The following is an 18,574-nucleotide window of genomic DNA, read 5'->3' on the forward strand; positions in this document are numbered from 1 at the left end:
TTTCTATGAATTCGCAGCACATTACACTTGTCTACATTGAGATTCAATTGCCATTCCCTGCACCATGCGTCAATTCGTTGCAGATCCACCTGCATTTCAGTACAATTTTCCATTGTTACAGCCTGTCGATATACCACAGCATCATCCGCAAAAGCCTCAGTGCACTTCCGATGTTATCCACAAGGTAATTTATGTATACTGTGAGTAGCAACGGTCCTATGACACTCCCCTGCGGCACACCTGAAATCACTCTTACTTCGGAAGACTTCTCTCCATTGAGAATGACATGCTGCGTTCTGTTATCTAGGAACTCTTCAATCCAATCACACAATTGGTCTGATAGTCCATATGCTCTTACATTGTTCATTAAACAATTATGAGGAATTGTATCGAGCGCCTTGCGGAAGTCAAGAAACACGGCATCTACCTGGGAACCCGTGTCTATGGCCATCTGAGTCTCGTGGACGAATAGCGCGAGCTGGGTTTCACACGATCGTCTTTTTCGAAACCCATGCTGATTCCTACAGAGTATATTTCTAGACTCCACAAAAGTCATTATACTCGAACATAATACGTGTTCCAAAATTCTACAACTGATCGACGTTAGAGATACAGGTCTATAGTTCTGCACATCTGTTCGACGTCCCTTCTTGAAAACGGGGATGACCTGTACCCTTTTCCAATCCTTTGGAACGCTACGCTCTTCTAGAGACCAGCGGTACACCACTGCAAGAAGGGGGGCAAGTTCCTTCACGTAACTGGTATCCCATCAGGTCCAGCGGCCTTTCCTCTTTTGAGCGATTTTAATTGTTTCTCTATCCCTGTTTCGTCTATTTCGATGTCTACCATTTTGTCATCTGTGCGACAATCTAGAGAAGGAACTACAGTGCAGTCTTCCTCTGTGAAACAGCTTTGGAAAAAGACATTTAGTATTTCGGCCTTTAGTCTGTCATCCTCTGTTTCAGCACCATTTTTGTCACAGAGTGTCTGGACATTTTCATTTTATTCACCTACCGCTTTGTCATAAGACCAAAATTTCTTAGGATTTTATGCCAAGTCAGTACATAGAACTTTGCTTTGGAATTTATTGAAAGCCTCTCGCATAGCCCTCCTCACACTACATTTCGCTTAGCGTAATTTTTGTTTGTCTGCAAGGCTTTGGCTATATTTATGTTTGCTGTGAAGTTCCCTTTGCTTCCGCACTAGTTTTCTAACTCTGTTGTTGTACCATGGTGTCTGAACGTCCTCCCTTATCGTCTGCTGAGCGCTACTCTGTTGCAGCAAACTGTGATCGAAAATTTTCTCTCCCTGCCTTAGTGAAAGAATTCTAGAAAGCGGTCGCCACCGATAATGCAGGATGTTCTCCACACACCACTAAAGGCTCAGTCAAGGGCGACTAAAACCAGACAGGGACGGATAATTCTTCAAATTATTTTCGTGAATGACTAGTGGTCAGGACTGCATCGTGGGTCGGCATTAATGAACTGTCGAACCAACCTTCTGTGCTGTCGCCAGCACACTGGTCGGCAGAGATGTAGCTCGAAGATCGATAGTTGGCGCTGGGTCAAGTGAGCCTATCACAAGAGAGGCCAGAGACACATCGACAAGCAACAAGCCGCCAACGCCCTCTCGACAGCAAGTATTCAGGCCGCCGCCGCTGAATGCAGGGCCTCACTGACTCACTCAACCAGTTTGGCGTCTGTCGGAACATTGGAAGCGTGGGATCAGTTCACATTTCAGGCTACGACATTACATAGCGGGACTTCTACTTTGCCAGCAGCGAGAATACAGTTTTTAAAAGCAAGATTACCGATATTTTCTGGAAGAGGACTATTACCGACGAGTCTGTACTGCAACACGTGGATTCTATTTAAGTTTCCAGTTCATGTAAATAAAGAAACGTGTGCACATATGCATTTCTGTTGGAGAAAAGGATACTGACCATCCATAACAACATTTTCTCTCTTCCTTCCTTGTGATACAAGACCCTACACCTGTCATGGCCGCCAAATCTGAAGATGTTGTCCGGATTAGAGTGATGTAAATGTGATTTACTGCCTATCATCGTTTTCCTGTCACCAAACAGAAACGATCTCACCTGCTAATCTTCTGCTCCTTGGACTATAGAGCCTTTCATCGCCTACAGCAAGGAATTCTACGTTAAATGAAGTGAACAGGAGGGAAAATGCAGACCAGTAACAGAGAACTCTAATTAAATATATTCATGATAAAGCACATGTATGCAAGGTAGTCTTGTCACAAAGAATTAGCTTTAGTCAGTTCACAATTTTGGGCTTATGTGGTGAGCCGCAAACTTGGTTTAGGACGAATGTACACGAAAAGTAATGAGAATCAAACAAGAAACAACAATAACTGGTCCAGTAACTAGAGAGAGTGAAAACTGGAAAACCTGCGATGAATTATCGGAAGGAAAGTAATTAGCCATGTGGAGTCACGTGCCACTAAAACGTAGACAGAGGCTGTGCGACAAAGCTTACAGCATTAGCAATGACGGAACAGTAGTGCCAGTTGCTCACTGTGCAATTAGCATATCTGCATCTTGATCATGGCTGAAGTTGCCATAAGCAGTCTACTGTGAAACATCATCACTGAAGCTGATTGAATCCAAACATGGGTGCTTTCACAGCAATGGAATCCGAAACATACACAATAAAACGGCCGCAACTCCCACATCACTGCTAATAATGAAGTGAAGCCGAGCAAGAACTGTAAAAGAACTGGACTGACAGAGCGTCTTCAAATAAATTTGTAACCTCGGATGCAGCATATAATTATGCCTCCTCCGATAGCGGAAGGTTCTTGTAGCCAACTAGACTGGCCGTGGGAATGCAAACAGTTTCACCTGTCTTGAGCCAAGGAGGCAACTCATGATGCTCAGGTTGATGACCCTGTGGTGGCGCCAGTTCTACAAACGCCGGTGGGGCTACACCGTTACGCGTTGGCATGGATGAGGCTTGTGCTTGAAAGAAACTGCACCGAAAATTTTTACCTCTCTTCGCCATTTTGTGTATTTTATGAAATAGATGACTGAAGATCATGAAAATCGCTCTGCACCACAATTCGATAGTGCTCAGGCGACCTAACGATAGTTTCAGAGGCTGAGGAAAACTGATTTTTAACACATAAGTAATTGATTAATGAATGCCATTGAATTTTTAATTAACTTGTTTGTATAACTATGACTACTGTTACTCAACTCGTGATTACTATAGCAATTGTAGTCTGTGATTAGAAACACAGTTTTAATTAATTTCAAATCTCTTTCTTTGGACTGACTGGATAAGTACTGAAATTTCACCATGTACTTTATTCACCTGAGAGAAGCCTGGGTTTCAAGCCGTCGGCTACAATAGCTGTGAAATATTAATCTCAAATTATGCACGAAAGTTCTTCATTTTTAATCTCCGTCATGTATTACGGATAGACTATTTGGGTGAAAAGAAAAGTATTATTCCACTGCCAGCCCCGCCTCTCCACTCTGGAGCGAATGAATGGAATAAAGTGAATAAAAATAATAATAACAAACATGTGCCTTATTAAGCAAATTACTTACGATATTCACCATTAATTTCTATGATGTAAATTTCCCCATACAAGTTCCGTGCCCATTGCAAGAATCGATTACGTGCTGTTGATTAGTTGCTCTTTCAAGTATGCAACTTCCCGTTGTGATCTTTGGCCCATTGTGGCTGACTCTGTACAGCTGTATTTCAGCCTGCAAGCGAATAAAACAAGTATCATGTTACTCGTGTCAATAACAGCAGCTGTTGGCTCTATTGTATGCACTCTCAGTGCAGTGACCTCTGTCTCTTGTTACCCTCCGTAACATGACGTCAGATATTATAAGTATATGAATGGTGGAGAATTGTAAACTTGGTTATACTTGATGTTTTTCTCCTGTTATGTTCCTCTAGTGGCTTGTATAATATATTTACAGATTCTTGATAATACTACATAGGTCGTAATTGCAATGGCACAATAAAATGCATTAGCTCCATACTTAACAATCATATACAACCGTTCGCTCGACGACAGATCCGTCCCCAAAGACTGGAAAGTTGCATGGGTCGCACCAATATTCAAGAAAGGTAGTAGGAGTAATCCACTAAATTACAGGCCCATGTCGTTAACGTCGATATGCAGCAAGGTTTTACGTTTATTGTGCTCGAACATTATGAAGTACCTCAAAGAAAACGGTCTATTGACACACAGTCAACATGGGTTTAGAAAACATCGCTCCTGTGAAACACAACTAGCTCTTTATTTTCATGAAGTGGTGATTGCTACTGACAAGGGATTTCAGATCGATTCCGTATTTCTGGATTTCCGGACGGCTTTTGACACTGTACCACACAAAAAATGGTTCAAATGGCTCTGAGCACTATGGGACTCAAATGCTGAGGTCATTAGTCCCCTAGAACTTAGAACTAGTTAAACCTAACTAACCTAAGGACATAACAAACATCCATGCCCGAGGCAGGATTCGAACCTGCGACCGTAGCGGTCTCGCGGTTCCAGGCTGCAGCGCCTTTAACCGCACGGGCACTTCGGCCGGCTTGTACCACACAAGCGGCTCGTAGTGAAATTGCGTGCTTATGGAATATCGTCTCAGTTACGTGACTGGATTTGAGATTTCCTGTCAGAGAGGACACAGTTCGTAGTAATTGACGGAAAGTCATCGCGTAAAACAGAAGTGATTTCTGGAGTTCCCCAAGGTAGTGTTATAGGCCCTTTGCTGTTTCTTATCTATATAAACAATTTGGGAGATAATCTGAGCAGCCGTCTTTGGTTGTTCGCAGATGACGCTGTCGTTTATCAAATAATAAAGTCATCAGAAGATCAAAACAAACTGCAAAACGATTTAGAAAAGATATCTGAATGGTGCGAAAATTGGCAGTTGACCCCAAATAACGAAAAGTGTGAGGTCATCCACATGAATGCGCTAAAAGGAACTCGTTAAACTTCGGTTACACGATAAATCAGTCTAATCTAAAAACCGTAAATTCAACTAAATACCTAGGTATTACAATTACGAACAACGTAAATAGGATGGGTTGGGTTGGGTTGTTTGGGGGAAGAGACCAAACTGCGAGGTCATCGGTCTCATCGGATTAGAGAAGGACGGGGAAGGAAGCTGGCCGTGCCCTTACAAAGGATCCATCCCGGCATTTGCATGGAGCCATTTAGGGAAATCACGGAAGACCTAAATCAGGATGGCCGGACGCGCATTTGAACCGTCGTCCTCCCGAATGCGAGTCCAGTGTGCTAACCACTTAAATTGGAAGGAACACATAGAAAATGTTGTGGGGAAGGCTAACCAGAGACTGCGTATTATTGGCAGGACACTTAGAAAATGTAACAGGACTACTAAGGAGACAGCCTACACGACGCTTGTCCGTCCTCTTTTAGAATAGTGCTGCGCGGTGTGCGATCCTTACCAGATAGGACTGACGGAGTACATCGAGAAAGTTCAAAGAAGGGCAGCACTTTTTCTATTGTCGCGAAACATCGGAGAGAGTGTCACAGAAACGATGCAGGATTTGGGCTGGACATCATTAAAAGAAAGGCGTTTTTCGTTGCGACGGAATCTTCTCACGAAATTTCAATCACCAACTTTCTCATCACAATGCGAAAATATTTTGTTGACACCGACCTGCATAGGAAGGAACGACCAGCTAGATAAAATAAGGAAGATCAGAGCTCGTACGGAAAGATATAGGTGTTCATTCTCTCCGCGGGCTGTACGGGATTGGAATAATAGGGAATTGTGAAGATGGTTCGATGATCCCACTGCCAGGCACTTAAATGTGATTTGCAGAGAATCCATGTAGATATAGGTGAAAACCATACAGCCAGAAGCTTAAAGGCTGTCATTTAAGTGAATCATTTAATATGAGAAGATTACATCGGGGGAGATGTCGTCGGAGGATTTATAGAATATTAATGATTGTTTGACATGCTTGTACTGTTTTCGTTGATAGTGTTTTGAGACGGTGGATAGAATCAACTTGACTCGTAGAAGTGTGTGTGTGGACAGAGGAGTCACGGCGTTACACGACAGGTAGAGCGCCAGCGCCGAGTTCATAAAGCGGAGAGGCGCGCGTGCGTTAACGAGCGGCGCGGCCGAGGTGGCCGGGATGTGTCTGGCCCGCCCGTGATCACACGGCTGGGGAGGGGGAGGGGGCAGGAATGCGACTGGTCCGTCTGGAGGGGGTGGGGGGGGGGGAGGCGGCGCAGGGCAAGGTCGAGGACACCGCCGCGGTCGTCCAGCCGGCGTGCGGTACAGCCGCGCGCAATGCGCCCACACTCATTTGTCTCGAAACCTGCTGGGACGGGGCCGTCTCATCCGTCATCATCCCAATAGCCACACATCTGTCGCTGAATGGAAAACCTCTCTTTACACGATCGTGGGCTTCACTCTGCATATAAGTCTGTGTCATTAGAAAACGAGAATACCACCGATGTTTCGACCTCCTTTACAGGGACCTTCTTCAGGGTGACTAACTACAGTTACCGGACAATTGCAAAGACATTCGAGTCGTTAGTGTTCCACTGAGGTGATGAAAGTCATGCGATACCTCCTAATATCTATATCTATATGTATATTGCTACTCTTAAAATCGCACTTAAAAACCTGGCAGAGGGATCGTCGAACCACCCTCACAATATTCAATAAATCAATACCAACCGCCGTTATTTAGGTTTTATTTTTAAGCTACCAGTTTCGACGATACATTACGTCATCTTCAGCCCTATACAATGAGGGTTATAACACAGGAATAAGTACATATTAAAATAAAAATATAGAGCATATTGTCTAAATGATGCAAGTGTTACATATTGATTTACGTGATTAAAATGTCTATAGTGAAGTTTATAACAGAGCAATGAGTACATATTAAAATACAGAGTGAATAATTGTCTAAAAGATGCAAGTGTTACATATTAATTTACGTAAGTAAAATATCTATAGTTAATTTTATAACAGAACAACGAGTACATATTGAAATACACAGCGAATTGTCTCAAAGATGCAAGTGTTACATATTAATTTTCGTAATTAAAATATCTATAGTGAAGTTTATAACAGAGCAATAAGTAGATGTTAAAATACAGAGCAAATTGTCTAAAAGATGCAAGTTCTAACAACCCTACCACAATAAAGGTCAAAATTTAATGGTTGTGGTGTTGCTCACGCTGCTAAATACTGCATTTTCGGTCACAACAAAGTTATTATGTGACAGGTGTAATTAGACCTTAGTTAATAAAGTCATTTCATGTAATAGTGAATAAACTAGGCACTCATCTTTTCGTGTTTCCCACGCTAGCCTCATTGTAAAATCATGGGTCAATCGTCGAAAATCTAAGTGGTGATGATTCCAAGCTCGGATGCAAAAAGGCCTAGGTTTTATTCTGCTATATTCAAAAGTTTTGTAGATGTGCATCACAAACCATTCTTGAAAATTAAACCTTTCCAAGTTAGCACAATGGTGATGTAAAAAATAATCAGCACTCCGAATTCAAGTTACAGTTATTTTTTATTGCTTTTGTTGCAATGGCACGTAACACACAAAACATCACTTCACAATCCAAAACATACTTGAAAACATCTTCCTCACTGTTAAAGTTCACATTTTATAAACTGGCTACAATATGCGTCTTTCCAACATGACGTCCAACATTTGACTTTCTCAAGGTCCGACTTTCTAACAACTAACTAATAATCGCTTAAGTGTCCAAAAAACAGAGTTACAAGTACGTCAAAGATCATAGTGACAAAAGAAAGAATACACATAAGAATAATATCTTTGCAATATAAACATATCGATGTATCACAAATGAAATCAAATCTGAATGTTGTCTCAGAAACATGTTAAGTAGTTAACAGAAACACAGTAGAATATTGCTGGTATCGAGAAGTTCAGGTGAGGTGCCGTAATGGTTGCGTAATTCAAGTACCATTACAAAGTGTTACATATTAATTTACACAATTAAAAGAACTCAGTCTTAATTAAAATCTACATGATGCAACGTAGTATGTACTATCAGAAATTAATTAGTTATTCATGCATATTGTGAAGTCCGCAGTAACCTAATGGAAGTGTTTATAAAACAGAAGTGTCACAGTAATGCAACCACCAGTCCAGTATATCCGTCGTCTGTAAAAATTCTACTGGTTTTGCGTAATAACCATTGAGTACAGCTATGGTGTTTCCGTAGGTGTATTGCCTTTTTAAGGTATCGTTCCTTTATTTATATCTACTATAAATAGTACCATTGCTTATAGTATACCCCCTTTACTTTACCTGATATATGATCCTGTAACCTACTTTACATATGATTAGTCGGTCACTTTATCCCTATTTTACTTTTTGACATAGCCGCGCGGGATTAGCCGAGCGGCCTTAGGTGCTGCAGTCATGGACTGTGCGGCTGGTCCCAGCGGACGTTCGAGTCCTCCCTCTGTCCTGGGTGTGTGTGTTTCTCCTTAGGATAATTTAGGTTAAGTAGTGTGTAAGCTTAGGGACTGATGACCTTCGCTGTTAAGTCTCATAAGATTTCACACACATTTGAACTTTTTGAACTTTTTGATATAACCAGTATAGTCTGCCACGTATAACCATACATTTTTACAGACAACGGATATACTGGACTGGTGGTTGCATTACTGTGACACTTCTGTTTTATAAACACTTCCATTGGGTTACTGAGGATTTCACTATATGCATGAATAACTAATTAATTTCTGATATTAGATATTACGTTGTATCATGTAGATTTTAATTAAGACTGAGTTCATTTAACTGTGTAAATTAATATGGAACACTTGTATCCTTTAGGCAATTGCCTCTGTATTTTAATATGTACTTATTGCTCTGTTATAAACTTCACTGTAGGTATTTTAATTACGTAAATTAATATGCAACACTTGCTTCTTTTAGACACTACGATCTGTATTTTAATTTTAATATGTACTTATTGCTGTGTTATAACCTTCACTGTATAGGCCTGAAGTTGACGTAACGTATCATCGAAACCGGTAGCCTAAAAATATAACCTAAATAACGGCGATTGGATATTGACCAGCCATAGTCCCATACTCCAGACAGAAGATGGAGTTACACTCACAATATTCGTAGTACTCTCTTATTCCACACTCGAACAGCGCGCGGAGAAAACCAACACGTATTGCTTTCCATGAGAGCTCTGAATCCCCATATTTTGTTATGATGATCGTTTCTTCCTTTGTAGGTCGGACTGAACAGAATATATCGTCTCGCATTTCCTTTCCTTTTATCCGGCGTGCATGAAGCAGTTCGACGTGGTATGGGCTCAACAAGTCCATAGAAATATTGAACCATGCTGCCTCCATAGTCATCCGTGATTGCGGAAGATTCGCCGGTGCAGGATTTTGTGCACGAACTGACCCCTCGATTACGTTCCATAAAAGTTCGATAGGATGATCAGAATGTTCCTGAAACAAGTCGTGAACAGTTGTGGCCCGATAACATGATGCATTATCATCCATAAAAATTCCATCGTTATTTGGCAACACTATCTCCATGAAAGGCTGCAGATTGTGTGCGAAACCTAACGACTTCCGGTCAATGAGCGGTTCTGTTGGAACAGAGGACGCAAGTCCATTCAATATAACCTACAGTAACCTCCGTATAACATGTTAGTTTTTGAATCAGGATTCACAGGATGCCGGCTGTCATGTTATCCATGCCTCTGGGTAAGATTACTCATTTACATGGTGCATGTAAATGAGTAAAAGCCAACCTCGGGGAAGATCAGTTTGGATTCCGTAGAAATACTGGAACACGTGAGGCAATACTGACATTACGACTTATCTTAGAAGAAAGATTAAGGAAAGGCAAACCTACGTTTCTAGCATTTGTAGACTTAGAGAAAGCTTTTGACAATGTTGACTGGAATACTCTCGTTCAAATTCTAAAGGTGGCAGGGGTAAAATACAGGGAGCGAAAGGCTATTTACAATTTGTACAGAAAACAGATGGCAGTTATAAGAGTCGAGGGACATGAAAGGGAAGCAGCGGTTGGGAAGGGAGTAAGACAGGGTTGTAGCCTCTCCCCGATGTTATTCAATCTGTATATTGAGCAAGCAGTAAAGAGAACAAAAGAAAAATTCGGAGTAGGTATTAAAATCCATGGAGAAGAAATAAAAACTTTGAGGTTCACCGATGACATTGTAATTCTGTCGAGACAGCAAAGGACTTGGAACTGCAGTTGAACGGAATGGATGGTGTCTTGAAGGGAGGATATAAGATGAACATCAACAAAAGCAAAACGAGGATAATGGAATGTAGTCGAATCAAGTCGGGTGATGTTGAGGGTATTAGATTAGGAAATGAGACAAAGTAGTAAAGGAATTTTGCTATTTGGGGAGCAAAATAACTGATGATGGTCGAAGTAGAGTGGATATAAAATGTAGACTGGCAATGGCAAGGAAAGCGTTTCTGAATAAGAGAAATTTGTTAACATCGAGTATAGATTTAAGTGTCAGGAAGTCTTTTCTGAAAGTATTTGTATGGAGTGTAGCCATGTATGGAAGTGAAACATGGACGGTAAATAGTTTGGACAAGAAGAGAATAGAAGCTTTCGAAATGTTGTGCTACAGAAGAATGCTGAAGATTAGATGGGTAGATCACATAACTAATGAGGAGGTATTGAATAGGATTGGGGAGAAGAGGAGTTTGTGGCACAACTTGACCAGAAGAAGGTATCGGTTGGTTGGACATGTTCTGAGGCATCAAGGGATCACCAATTTAGTATTGGAGGGCAGCGTGGTGGGTAAAAATCGTAGGGGGAGACCAAGAGATGAATACACTAAGCAGATTCAGAAGGATGTAGGTTGCAGTAGGTACTGGGAGATGAAGAAGCTTGCACAGGATAGAGTAGCATGGAGAGCTGCATCAAACCAGTCTCAGGACTGAAGACCACAACAACAACATGGTGCATCAGGAGATAGAAAGTGGACGAAAGCGATCGAAGGGTAGCGGTTGTAAGGGCAGAGAATAAACAGTGCGCAGGCAAGCGCCAAGGCAAAAAATCCTCTGCGACAGTAGGACGGGTAGTAAGGGCAGTAGCGGCTTGCTATCTGTGCAGTGCACGCAAGGTGTGGTTTTGTTAGTGCGAGGTATCGTGCATCGTTACCTTTGTCGTTGCGGAAGCTCGTTGTAGGGCTTGCAACTGTTCCTGCGTCTCTGTAACAGTTCGAGGTCGTCATACATTAGTGTGCGATCGGTCATAGATCAGCTCACAGTGTAGGATGTGTCTGTGGCTGGTTTGCGTGCTGTGTTCAGTACGGTTTCCCTACGATTGCCTGTTTTTCGGCGGGTCGAGCATCTGGGGTTACCACTAGTAGCTGTGTTGCAGGGGCTCGCCAGTACTGTCGTGTTAGCGTGCTATGGACCATAGATGTTTAGTTTCTTGCCAATAGTGTCTTCGTTCTATTATGTTTCCATCTATGGCTGTCGTCGTAGTTACCCAGAGAAAGGATAAACGGGTTACGCGAGTGTCTCGTGTTATTGTACAGTCGTGTAGAGAGTTTTTGGAATACCTGCAAGATGGTATCTAGCCGATATTCCCGGTGAAGGTTTGCGGTGCGTGTGTAGCGCGGAGCGTTGCTTATGATTCTGCAGCACCTAAGACCCCTCGGCTAATCCCGCGCGGCTATGTCAAAAAGTAAAATACGGATAAAGTGACCGACTAATCATATGTAAAGTAGGTTACAGGATCATATATCAGGTAAAGTAAAGGGGGTATACTATAAGCAATGGTACTGTATGATCTGAGGACGGCGCAGGCTTGTGGGTGCAGCGTATCCCCAGACAGGGGCTGCGTACGTCACCAAGGGTCAAATAGGTGTCATGTACATGGACCTAGACACCCTCCTATTCAGTGTACTACGCCTGCTAAGCATAGGGCAGAGTTGTTTGAGCCTCGCGTTTGCTTTGTTGGTCACATGTTGAATGTGGTCCCCCCAGAGTAGTTTCCGGTCCAGCCAGACACCGAGGTATTTGACCTTCTCGCGGAAACGTATTGGGCGTGCATGTAGTGTTATTTGGTTGCAGTGCTGATGTTTGCGCTGTAGTTTCGGTCTTCTAGTGAACAGAACGGCTTCGCACTTGTCGACGTTTACTCCAATTGCAAATCGCCTTGTGGGACCATGGCTTCGTCGGACCTGCGCCACGCACGAATCCTACCACCAGTTCTTACCAACAGTCAACTGACTAGCTCACGGTTCTTCAGTCGTCTAGGGTCTAACTTATACTGAACAGAACCCAGTAGAGGTGATGCAAGCGATGTCGTGATGTTAGCAAAGTCGCCCGCGCCGGTCGTCCGCTGCCATAGCCCATTCAAGCCATATTTCGTCACGCAGTTGCAACGGATACGTTTGTCATGCGTCCCACATTGACTGCTGCAGTCATTTCACGCAGTGTTGCTTGTCTGTTTACACAGAAAACGCAAACACTGCTGCTCTCGGTTGTTAAGTGAAGGCCATCGGCCACCGTGGTGTCCGTGGTGAGAGGCAATGTCCGAAATTTGGTATTCTCGGCACACTCTTCACACCATGGATCTCGAAGCATTGAATTCCCTAACGATTTCCGAAATGGAATGTCCCGTTCGTCTAGCTCCAACTACCATTCCGCGTCCAGAGTCTTTTAATTCGCGTAGTGAGGTCATAATCACGTCGGTCACCTTTTCACATGAATCACCTGGGTATACATGATAGCTCCGCCAATGCACCGCCCATTTCTACCTTGTGTTCGCGATGCTACCTCCATCTGTTATATGTGCATATTCCTATCATATGACTTTTGTCGCCTGAATGCACCGTTGTTTTAGTGTTTTATAATGACGCAATCTAACAAGCCAAATGATTTTATTCAAACTTATCTGTAGAGAAAGAGCTGATTGCGTCACACTCTTAAGCATTTCAGCAATTATGTTTTCTGAGCGTAGTAATGGAACATTGTTCACACTAAACTACACTACGAGATTAAACTTCCTAGGAGATTAAAACTGTGTGCCGGACATGACTCGTATCTGGGTCGTTTGCCTTTCGTGGGCATTTGCTCTACCGACTAAGTTATCCAAATACCCTATGTGATCTAAAGTATCCGGGCACCTGGCTGAAAATGACTTACAAGTTCGTGGTGCACTCCGTCAGTAACGCTGGAATTCAATATGGTGTTGGCCCACCCTTTGACTTGATGACAGCTTCCGCTTTCGCAGGCGTACGATCAAACAAGTGCTGGAAGGTTTCTCGGGGAATGGCAGCCCATTCTTCACGGAGTATCCATGTCGGTCGGTGAGGCGTTGCATGAAGTCGGTGTTCCAAAACATCCCAAAGGTGTTCTACAGGATTCATGTCAGGACTCTGTGCAGGTCAGTCCATTACAGGGAACTGTCGTGTAACTACTCCGCCACAGGCCGTGTATTGTGAACAAGTGCTCGATCGTGTTGAAAGATGCAATCGCCATCCCCGATTTGCTCTTCAACAGTGGGGAGCAAGAAGGTGCTTAAGACATCAGTGTAGGCCTGTGCTGTGATAGTGACACGCAAAACAACAAGGGGTACAAGCTCCCTCCACGAAAAACACGACCACACCACAAAACCACTGCATCCGAATTTTATTGTTGGCACTACACACTCTGGCAGATGACGTTCACCGGGCATTCGCCATACCCTGCCATCGGATCGGATGTGTACGATGATTCGTCACTCCACACAACGTCTTTCCACTGTTCAAGCGTCCACTGTTTACGCTCCTTACCCAAGCCAGGCGTCGTTCGGTATTTACCGGCGTTATGTGTGGCTTACGAGCAGCCGCTCGACTATGAAATCCAAGTTTTCTCATCTCCCGACTATTTGTCATAGTACTTTCAGTGGATCCTGATGCAGTTTGGAATTCCTGTGTGATGGTCTGGATAGATGTCTGCCTATTACACATTACGACCATCTTTAACTGTCGGCGGTCTCGTGGGCGGCCTGTGCGCTTTTGTGCTGTACGTGTCCCTTCACGTTTCCACTTCACTATCACATAGGAAACTGTGGACCTATGGATGTTTAGGAGTGTGGAAATCTCGCGTACAGACGTATGACGCAGGTGACACCCAATCACATGAGCACGTTCGAAGTTGTGAGTTCCGCGCAGCGCCCCATTCTGCTCTCTCACGATGTCTCATGACTACTGAAGTTGCTGATGTGGAGTACCTGGCAGTAGGTGGCAGCACTATGCACCTAATGTTTTTGGGGGTATCCGGAAACTTTTGATCTCATAGTGTGTGGTTTACGACTCGCACTCACAACTGTATTTTCTCCATTTTCACATCTCCTAACTGCCAAATTCACAGAACTTCTGCACCTCACCTAGAGAGACCGGCACTTCTAGAACAAGGTAGGAAATGAGTTACTGGTGGAAGTAAAAGTCTGAGGGAGGCTTGTGAGTCGTTCTTGGATAACTCAGTCGGTAGAGGAGATGCTCACCAAAGCCATAGGTCCCGGCTTCGAGATCCGATCTGGCAAACAGTTTTAATCTGCCACGAAGTTTCAAATCAGAACAGACTCGGCTGCGGAGTTAAAGTTCTTTCTGAATACTATGCTCTACTAATTTGTTTGTACCGCCTCTTGTGGAGTAAAACGCTGTACAATAGGATGCGACTGATGAAGTTCTAAGAAGGGCAGCTAATTTTTTACTACCGCAAAGTAGAAGGCAGAGGCAACGACGGTGGTAGGAAGTCAGCTTGTGGATAAAATGTCTCAGTACGGTAACGAAATTAAGCCAAAAGATGCTGTTTTACCTAGACCCTCCACGAACTGATACTAGAAAACGGTTCCATGAGTCCCGCTTTGCGCAATTTTGACCGTGATCTTCGATTGTTTGAACTCTAAAGAACCCGCTTTTATTCCAAAATTAACGAAAGTAACCAACTGAGAGTTGGGCAACAACGACATAAACAATATAAAACACGAAGAATCCTGTAAATAAATTCGAAAGGAATTAAGGAAATGGCTAACTTTTCTTCAGTTATAACTGTATGACCCAAATAAACTCGCACCTTGTTATGAGTACGTCGTAATATGATGTCTTATGGGATGTATCTGTCCTGAGACGCCATGACCGGCCTCATTTGAACTCTTCTGTTGGGAGAGTTAATTTGGAGTTGGAACGGCTGCTTGGGTCGGGTGCGGGGGCTCACATTGGTGTGGTTCCTGTTGATTCTCTCAGTAGGTGGGACTATACCAGGCACGGCCTACATCTCAACAGGAAAGGGAAGGGGAAACTGGCTGGGGTAATAGCAGGAAATTTAAGGGGGGAGGCACTTCCATGAATGGTAAAATACCAGTGGTTACAGGTGTTGGAGCAGCACCTTTTTTAGGATAGGTAAGACAGAAAGATGTCAAGTTCTACGAGCGGTCAGGATTGAAACAAATCTTCAGTTTAGGAAAGAAATTAAACAGCACGATTCTAGCACATTGGATCACCAATCACAGCTGTCAATTATAAATTTTCACCCATCACCAGAAATTTTATCTCCACCAAGTTATATCTCAGTCCTAGGTAATTGCATTGATGAATTAAAGTCACCCAACCCAGTTGACATAATCTGCGTCTCTGAACACCATGTGACCACTGGTATAGGAACTAGGCCTAAGCACAATGAGAAACTCAGACAGGAGAGTACTGTAAATGTTAGAATAAGGAAAGGTTCTCATAAAAGTATAATTAAAAATAATGTAAGTATATTTCATCAAAATATTGGGAGTTTAAAGAATAAAATAGATGAGCTTCTGGTTTGTTTGGAAGATTTAGAAGCTGAGGATGAAAAAGATATACTATGCCTGTCTGAGCATCACATTGTTACTGATATGGATAAGTGGTAAGTGGATATAAGCTCTCTGCACACGTAATGAGAGAAAATATGGAGAAAGGAGGACTTGCCATATATGTCAAAAGTCTTCATTGTGCAAAAAGTATAGAAACAAAAAAGTTTTGTGTAGAGAAACATATAGAAGCATGTGCCTGTGAGCTTAAATTAAATAAATGCACATTTATAATTGTAACTGTATATAGGTCCCTATAAGGAAATTTTCATCTATTTCTGACAAATTTGGACTCCTTGTTGTGCTATCTGTCAGACACGGGGAAGAAAATTATTATTTGTGGGGACTTCAATGTAGATTCTCTGAAAGAGGGTAATAGGAAAAATGACCTTGAAGTAATACTAGGTTCTTTCAATTTGACACCCGTTATTGATTTTCCTACTCGGGTGGTAAAGGATAGCAGCTCATTGATAGATAACTTCTTTATAGACCAAGATAAGTTTAACCAGATAAATGCTCAGCTTGTTGAGAATGGTCTTTCTGATCATGGTGCACAGCTAGTTACAATATATGACATAGCTCCATTCAGCAGTACTAAACAGTCCTCCAAAGTAGTATGTTCAGTCAACGATTTAACAACTGCAAATTTCAGGGAAAGCCTACAGCAGTTAGACTGGGATGAGGTGTACCGTGAACCTGATGCCAATTTAAAATATAATTTATTTCATGACATTTTTGTAAATGCATTTGAAAACTGCTTCCCCAAGAAAATAGTTAAATATACTCGTAAGAAACCTCGTAACAAACCATGGCTTACTAAGGGTATAAAAATATCTTGTAACCGGAAAAGGGAAATGTATCTGACAGCAAGAAAGAGTAGTGACCCAGAAACTATCAAACATTATAAAAACTACTGTGTTATATTAAGAAAAGTTATTAAAATATCCAGAAGTATGTGTATCATGTCTGAAAACAGCAACTCTGATAATAAAATTAAAACAATTTGGAATATTATTAAAAGAGAAACAGGTCAACCAAGAGCACAGGAAGACAGTATTACCATCAAATTGAATGAAAACTTTACAAACAAAAAGTCAGAAGTTGAAAATATTTTTAATAATCATTTTCTAAATGTTGTGGATATAGTAGGATCCAGGTGTTCATTAGAAGATGCTAGGCTGTTAATGGAAGAGGCCATACCTATGCAATTTGATACAATTGAAATCTCACCCACTTCTCCCTCTGAAATTAGGAAAATAATAAACTTGCTTAAAAGCAAAAACTCGCATGGAATTGATGGCATTTCTAGCAAAATACTAAAAGCTTGTTCTCAACAGATAAGTAAGATTCTCAGCCACCTGTGTAATAGCTCTGTGGAACAGGGCATTTTCCCTGAGAGACTGAAATATGCTATTGTTATACCTTTGCATAAAAAGGGGGATAGATCTGATGTCAACAATTACTGTCCAATCTCCCTTCTAACAGCTTTATCCAAAATTTTTGAGAAAGTAATGTATTCAAGAGTAGCTTCACATATCTGTAAAAATGAAGTACTAACAAAATGTCAGTTTGGTTTCCAGAAAGGTTTTTCAACAGAAAATGCCATATATGCTTTCACCAATCAAATTTTGAATGATCTGAATAACCGAACACCACCCATTGGGATTTTTTGTGATCTCTCAAAGGCTTTTGATTGTGTAAATCATGAAATTCTGCTAGACAAGCTCAAATATTGTGGCATGAATGGGACAGTGCACAAATGGTTTAATTCGTGCCTAACTGGAAGAGTGCAGAAAGTTGAAAGAAGTAGTTCTCATAATATGCAAAGATCAGCACATTCCTCAAACTGAGAAACTATCAAGAATGGGGTTCCACAAGGGTCAGTCTTGGGTCCTTTGTTGTTCTTAATATATATTAATGACTTGCCCTTCTATATTCATGAAGAGGCAAAGTTAGCTCTCTTTGCTGATGATACAAGTATAGTAATCACACCTGACAAACAAGAATTAATTGTCAATACTGTCTTTCAGAAAATTACTAAGTGGTTCCTTGTAAACGGACTCTCACTGAATTTTGATAAGACACAGTACATACAGTTCCGTACAGTGAATGGTATGACGCCATTAATAAATAAAGACCTTAATCAGAAGCATATAGCTAAGGTAGAATATTCCAAATTTTTAGGTGTGTCCATTAATGAGAGATACTACGCCTATTTTCACTCATTGCTTTCATATGGCATCATATTTTGGGGTAATTCATCACTGACGAATAAAGTATTTATTGCACAAAAGCGTGTAATAAGAATAATAGCTGGAGTCCACCCAAGATCATCCTGCAGACATTTATTTAAGGATCTAGGGATATTCACAGTAGCTTCTCAGTATATATACTCTCTTATGAAATTTGTTATTAACAACCAAACCCAATTCAAAAGTAATAGCAGTGTGCATAACTACAGTACTAGGAGAAAGGATGATCTTCAATATTCAAGATTAAATCTAACTTTTGCACCGAAAGGGGTGAATTATACTGGCACTAAAGTCTTTGGTCACTTACCAAATAGTATCAAAAGTCTGACAGATAACCAACGAGTGTTTAAGAAGAAATTAAAAGAATTTCTGAATGACAACTCCTTCTACTCCATAGAGGAATTTTTAGATATAAATTAAGAAAAAAAGAAAAAAACAAAAAATATT

This window comes from Schistocerca nitens, chromosome 1 (assembly GCF_023898315.1).
Source record: "Schistocerca nitens isolate TAMUIC-IGC-003100 chromosome 1, iqSchNite1.1, whole genome shotgun sequence".
In the NCBI taxonomy this organism is placed as follows: Eukaryota; Metazoa; Arthropoda; class Insecta; order Orthoptera; family Acrididae; genus Schistocerca; species Schistocerca nitens.